The sequence below is a fragment of the Tachyglossus aculeatus genome, unplaced genomic scaffold (assembly GCF_015852505.1).
Source record: "Tachyglossus aculeatus isolate mTacAcu1 unplaced genomic scaffold, mTacAcu1.pri scaffold_168_arrow_ctg1, whole genome shotgun sequence".
NCBI classification, from domain to species: Eukaryota; Metazoa; Chordata; class Mammalia; order Monotremata; family Tachyglossidae; genus Tachyglossus; species Tachyglossus aculeatus.
Genome location: NW_024044890.1, coordinates 187,806 through 194,828, shown reverse-complemented (window position 1 = coordinate 194,828; position 7,023 = coordinate 187,806). Strand labels below are relative to the sequence as shown.

General features: G+C 44.1%; 1 non-coding gene across 1 annotated transcript; it reads left to right on the top strand.

Moving 5' to 3' along the window:
- The first annotated feature begins 903 nt into the window (after positions 1 to 903).
- On the top strand, positions 904 to 1,041 carry LOC119923289. Its single transcript, XR_005448808.1, has one exon. It is a non-coding gene; the product is annotated as a small nucleolar RNA SNORA7 (small nucleolar RNA).
- Positions 1,042 to 7,023: the final 5,982 nt, after the last annotated feature.

Below are 7,023 nucleotides of genomic sequence, written 5' to 3'. Positions count from 1 at the left end.
TACTGCTCTGGACCCAGTCATCAGAATGAGAATTTTGACTTCCTGCCAGTTTTCCAGAACCGGTAACTTTTGGAGCCAAAAGGCTGTGGGATACTGCCAAGACCACCTATGGAAAGTGAATTACAGCATCTTATAATTTACTACCTTGGGCTATGAGCACATAGGCTGAGTAAGGTGGGTTTAACCCACACTTACAGGGGAACCTTCTTCAGTGCTTGGTTCTTTTCCTGAACATTAAGCTGCAAAAGGCTACAAAACTCTGCTATTGTCTCTGAGGAACTGCGGTACACTCTCTGGGGCAGTGTGTTAACTGAAATTTTCTAGGGTTTCTAAAAAATCAACTCCACACTGCATTCTTTCTACCATTTAATTACCTCTCAATCTGTCCATGGAAAGTTGTAGGGATAGCATTTATTGAGCATCTATTGTGTACAGTGCATTGTACTAAGCACCTGGGAGATGCAACAGAAGATCAAGAGCCCAGGCCTGGGAGTCAAAGGACCTGGGTTCTAATCCCAGCTCTGCCACTTGTCCAAGGTCACACAGCAGGCAAGTCACTTCACTTTTCTGTGCCTCAGTTACCTCAACTACAAAATGGGGATCAAAACTGAGAGCCCATGTGGGACACAGACTATGTCCAACCTGATTAGCTTGTATCTACCCCAGTGCTTAATACAGTGCTTGACTCATAGTAAGTGATTAACGAATACCATCATCATCAACCACCTGTAGTGCTCCTGTACCTATTCTATTAAACATTCACTTGTCTAGATATTCATTTGGCTGTTTTCCTCCAAATTAAGTGTCTGTCTCCTCCTCTATGTTGGGAGAATACTCTCTCAAGCGCTTAATACAGTGCCCTGTTCCCTGTGGGAGCTCAATAAATACTACTACTACTCAAGACCCCACTCAAGGTTGCACTTGGAGAGTTTCTAGTACTCTACCAGTCCCAGCTATGGGAGGGAGAGTCAAGCAGAGGCCTACCCATTCCATTCCTAGCTTGGGCAGTGGTTAGCGAGTGGAAGGCAATCTGCTACAAGTCAAGACTCACCCGTGCTGGGCAGCAGCGGCCCGGGAGAGAGTCGAAGGCAGAGACTCAAGTTTACTGTGTGGAAGGTGGCAATGGTAGGCCACTTCTGTACTTTTAACCAAGAAAACTCTATGGATCCACTGCCAGAACAATTGCAGATGGAAAGCCGGGCATTCTGGGGGAGATGTGTCCATGGTGTCGCTATGGGTAGGAAACAAACTTGACGGCATAAGACAAGACTATTCAAGAACTCTCCCACTCCACCCTTTTCCCACCTCAAAAGAAAGCAATGTCATAGTTTTAGGGTTAACCTGGTGATGAGGATTAGTGGCATAATGGGAAGCTGTGGACAGCCTCTGCATTTACAGAAGAGTCTCTCCCATCTCCCCTGTAGGCCCTTGCAAATTCCTCTATTGACCTATCAGCCAATCCCCGTGTGTGGCTCCAAAGACAAGGCAACTCAACCCTCCAATGACTGGAGATCATGAAGACATTAAAATAGCAACAACTGTCAGAACACACTCTCTAGGTTCGCGCCTCAGCACACTGGAGGCATGTGGGGCCCCGAGCCTGGATGTTCACACATTTGCAATTTCAAAGAGAGAGACCGGCAGAATCGGGAGAGGAACTCGACACAACCAGAGGCCAAGTCTCGATTACACCACGGGGACGCCGTGGCATTGATCACCTGAAATCACAGCTCGGTGTCCCAGTGAGCGAGTTAGACACAGAGTGGCATTTATTAAGAACCGTTGCCATTTAAAACTTCTGGTCATGAGGCCCCCACTTCAGATGTAAAACTCAACGTTGACCCTTGTTCAATTTAACAATAGAATTTAGTGAGTGCCTACCACATGCAAAACGCAATACTAGGCGCTTGGAAGATTACAGTAGAATGAGTAAACATGATTCCAGCCCTCACTTGTGTGATTTTGAGCAAGTCACTTAACTTCTCTGTGGCTCAGTTACCTCATCTGGAAAATGGGGATTTAGACTAAAAGCCCCATGTGGAGATGGACCTTGTCCAACCTGATTAGCTTGCTTCTACCCCAGCGCTTAATACAGTGCCTGGCCATAGCATAAGGGCTTAATAAATACCATTAAAAAAATTAGGATTGATTGTTCCTGTGCCCCACAGCCTGAAACAGCACCCCATTTACATTTGACTTCCTATGCCTGTGTTGATCTTGCTTATGCCAATAAAGTACTTCAGATTGAGGTCTTGGATGTAGTTAAGTACATCCAACCTGATGATCAGTTTCTAGCACAGTGCTCTGGCAGCATTTCCTATATGAACACCATAACAGCCATTATAGGAAAGAGGCAGGTGTGACCAGGCCAACGATATCTAGACTGTAAGCTCACTGTGGACAGGGAATGTGTCTGTTATATTGTACTCTCCCAAGCACTTATTACAGTGCTTTGCACACGGTAAGCACTCAATAAATACTACTGAATGAATAAATCTCTCTCCACCATTCCCCTCCATCAGTTATGGGGCATCAGTTTCCTCCTAGTGCAGTGCACTCCCCTGAGAGGGTGCTCAATAAATACTAATACTACTCCTCATGGTGCAATGTGTTGCCCTCAGGAAAGGGCAACAGATTCATTCAATTATTCAATGGTATTTATTGAGCACTTACTGTGTGCAAAGCACTGTACTAAGCGCTTGGGGGAGTACAATATAACAGTTTCATTCATTCATTCAATTATATTTATTGAGCACTTACTGTGTGCAGAACACTGTACTAAGTGCTTGGGAAGTGCAATGTACAAAACACATTCCCTGCCACTTTTCCTCCTCCCCATGCACTGACTCTACGTGGCATACAAACAGCTTACCTACTGCTGGAGAATTTTTTCAGGCCAATTCTTTGGAGAGATCCCTTAGGAGCAGAGATTTTGAGCTTCCTTTCTGTACCTCAAAACATGTGACTACAGCTCACAATCCACCAAATTCCAAATTACAGGACAGGATAAAGGTCCCCCAATCCTGAACTGGGGTTCCCCTAGGCCTCCCCGCTGTCCCTGGAGGAGCTGTCTGCTGTGTTAGGCGAAGAAGACACTAAACCTTCAGTCCCCTCTAAGCTCCTGCAATCACCTGTTTGAGCATCTGGTCTCTATGATTCTATGGGGAAGCTGGGTTGGCTGAAGAGAGTGAGATGAGGAGAGAGAGGAGAATAAATCCAAGTCACCTGGAAATTCAGCAGGTATTAACAGAGGTGCCAGCGCCTACAATCATCACAGTCTGGTGGAAGGTACTTCCCTTTTAAAAACAACTGATCATCATTACAGCCTGATTTCTTGTTTGGTTCCCGACCAGATTTTTCTGGGAGAATTCACATCATCTCTGTCTGAGACACACCAACCCTTCTTATCTAAACACCACTTTAAAAAAAGTGGCTAGCTTTGATTATCACTTTTCATATTTAATACAAATCATATTGATGATATTTTTCCATCTTGTCAACTCCAAGGCATTTAAGAGTTCTTTAGAGTCTCAGATTTCTTACACACACTCCTCTTATGTAAGAAAGATGATTATCTTTATTTGATTACAATAGAAGCCACAACACAATAGAAGCCACAACACAGAAGGCTAAATAAGTAACCTATCCTAGGCCAAGGGGAGAGTGAAGGTTAAACCCACTCCACTTCACAGCCACTCTGCCTGACAGAGCTGTGTAGCAAGTGGCACTGCTGCATGTCTGCTGTGAGTCCTTGGGAAAGTCACTTAACTTCTCTGTGCTTTGGTTACCTCATCTGTAAAATGGGGATTAATATTGTGAGCCCCATGTGGGACATGGATTGTGTCCAACCTGATTAGCTTGTATCTACCTGCCACATAATAAGCTCTTAACAAATATCACTTTAAAAAAAATCAGCTCCAATTTTAGCAGTTATCCTCCCTTGAGATGCAGTGAAAGTAGAACCTCCCCACCCCAAAAATGCATCATTTTTCTTCTTGTCCATTATAAAGTTGTCCTTCTCTCTAAAGGCAAGTTTGCATATAGCACTTTTAAAGCACTTATTTATTCATCTTTCCAGCTTCCCATTCTTTTTTTCTTCCTTCCTGAAAATAACTTGCCTGTAGCCCACCTGAAACTGTACGCTTGCAGAAGGCAGGGGTGGTGTCTTAACTTTATCGTGCTTTCACCGCAGCGTGGTGGTGATGAAACAGTCAATAAGAAAGGAGCCTCCTGGGCTCTACCACCAGTAAAATTTTCTGACCAAAGACCTACCCAGGGCATCTTGCATGGTGAATAGGCTCACTCAAAGTCCTGAAAATAGTAAGCTCTCATGGCAGCATAAATGGCAGCAGCAACCGAAGTTTCTAGCCTATGGCACTGTAGCCCAACACCGACGGTCACCTAGGTTCTAATCCTGGCTCCGCTGCTTGTCTGCTGTGTGACCTTGGGCAAATCACTTCACTTCTCTGTGCCTCAGTTCCCTCACCTGTCAAATGGGGATTAAGACTGGGAACCCCATGTGGGACAGGGGCTGTATCTAACCCAGTTTGCTTGTAGGGATCCCACTGCTTAGTACAGTGCCTGACACATAGTAAGTGCTTAACAAATACCGCCATTATTATTATGGCCATCAGTGGGTTTTGGATGAGATTGCATGATTGAGTTTTATGGCGTGTTCCATCTCTGTCCATCTGTATGCTTGAACCCACTTCTCCAGTGAGAATATAACTGGCTGGGATTCATTTATTCATTCATTCAATCGTATTTTATGAGCGCTTACTTTGCGCAGAGCACTGTACTGAGCGCTTAATGAATGAGGGTGTGTGGCCCTACACAAATTGGTAGAGCTATAATCAATTCCTTTCCTCGGGTTTTTTCCTTAAGGTTATAGACCAAAATCTTCCCTAACACACTTCTTCAAAGTTGAACTACCCACCAATCCCCTCTCCCTTTTGTCTAGTCAATCAGAGGTGGGTGGGACTCAGCACTCAGCAGCTGCAATGGTTCCAGTGCTCCCTGCTTAATAATAATAATAATGATAATAATAATGGTACTTGTTAAATACTTACTATGTGCCAGGCACTGTTCTAAGCGCTGGGGTAGATACAAGATGTTCGGGTTGGACACACTCCCTGTCCTACATAGGGCTCACAGTCTTAATCCCCATTTTACAGGTGAGGGAACTGAGACATAGAGAAGCTAAGTGACTTGCCCAAGGTCACACAGCAGACAAGTGGTGGAGCCGGGATTAAAACCCATGACCTCTCGATTCCCGGGCCCATGCTCCGCTAAGGTGGGTGAGGTTTCGGGTTGTGACCTTGCTTACCCTCTAAACTCATCATAATCAATGGTATTTATTGAGCACCTAGAGTGTCCAGAGCCCTGCATTAGGTGCTTATCACTTCATCTACAACCTAATATTTTCTTTAAATTGATTTCTTTACTGACCAAGTGATTATTGTGCGTACATACCTCTACTAAATAAGCACTTGGCAGAGTCCAATAGAGGCACAATTCCTGCCTTCAAGGAGCTTAGAGTCTAATGGGGCAGAGACATAGACACACACCCACACCCACACATATACATACAAAATGGAAAAATGCTTAAGTGGAGAGTAACTACTTGCAAGTTTGCTTTTAGAGGAAAGGACAGTTTACACTGGACAAATGGAATAAGAATGTTGACTTGATTTGTTTTACTCCCACTGCATCTCCAAAGGGTAGGCTGCTAAAAGTTGGAATGGCCCCTTTGTAAATTTTACCTCAGGAATGGCTTTATTTCAAGCCCAACAAATGTGTTCATCCATTCAGGATGTATCTGAGAGGGTCTTCACAACCATCTTCTGACCCTTCCCTAGACTGCCTTCCACTTCCATAAGAACTCAAATTTTGAAATGAAGGACCTCCCACCACAAAAACAAAAATAAAACGTAGCCACAATACCCATCAAACAAGGCACACTTCACTTCTCAGGTTCACTCCAAGGAAAAGTAAACAGCCCCTTTCTCCCTCAGCCAGTAGCCCTGCTAGCAGGGGTTTATTTATAGACTTTTGCCTACTGTACAAGCCAAGATCTATTTTATAGTATGAACACAGGTCTCACGTCTACTGCACCCGTAGAAATAATCAGCAGGAAAAACGTGGTCCATTTGGTTAAAATGCTGTGAACTGGAGAAAGAAAAATAATCAAAAAGTGGAGAGCATCCACAGCTGTGCTATCACCACCAACCTTTACCAGAAACCAGTCTCCCAATTCCTCCCACCCGCAGCTGTCCAAGGCTCTGAACTCACTCCTTAAGATCGACTGACCTAAATTTACTTTCCCAAAGCACCACATCCCAGTGGGACTAGAGGCTCCTTGCCTTCTATCCTCCAGTTTCTGATGGAACACAGCAGGAAATCTCGGACTCTACTCTTCTGAAGAGTGGATGGACCACAGAATCGAATCAAAGGATGACACTACCTCATAAAAATCAATCAATTATTTATTGATTATCAATTATCAGATATTACTACTGTTACATAATTAGCGTAATACTATATTTGTCAATTATCAAGTATTTATTGAGCAGATACTGTGTGCAGAGAACGATACGAAACACTTGGGAGAGTACAGAGTTGATAGATATGTTCCCTGCCCACAACGATTTGCCAGTCAACCAATCAATGGTATTCATTTAGTGCTCACTGTGTGCAGAGCACCATGCAATGCAACAGAATTGGTAGACAAGAGCAGGGACTGTGCCTTTTTATTGTTATAATGTACTCTCCCAAGTGCTTAGTACAGTACTTTGCACACAGTAAGTGCTCAATAAATACGAATGAATGAATGGACAAGGAGCTTACACTCTTGGGGCTGGAGAGGGACACACCAATACGTGCCATCCAGACCACGCGGAGGGAAATTTCAACTTTTCAAAAATTGACTTGCTTCCGGTCCAGAGGGTAAGAAAATCCAGGCCCAGGATGAAACTTCAAGTGTTTCATCCTTCCCCACAGATGTATCTTGAACCACATGAAAAG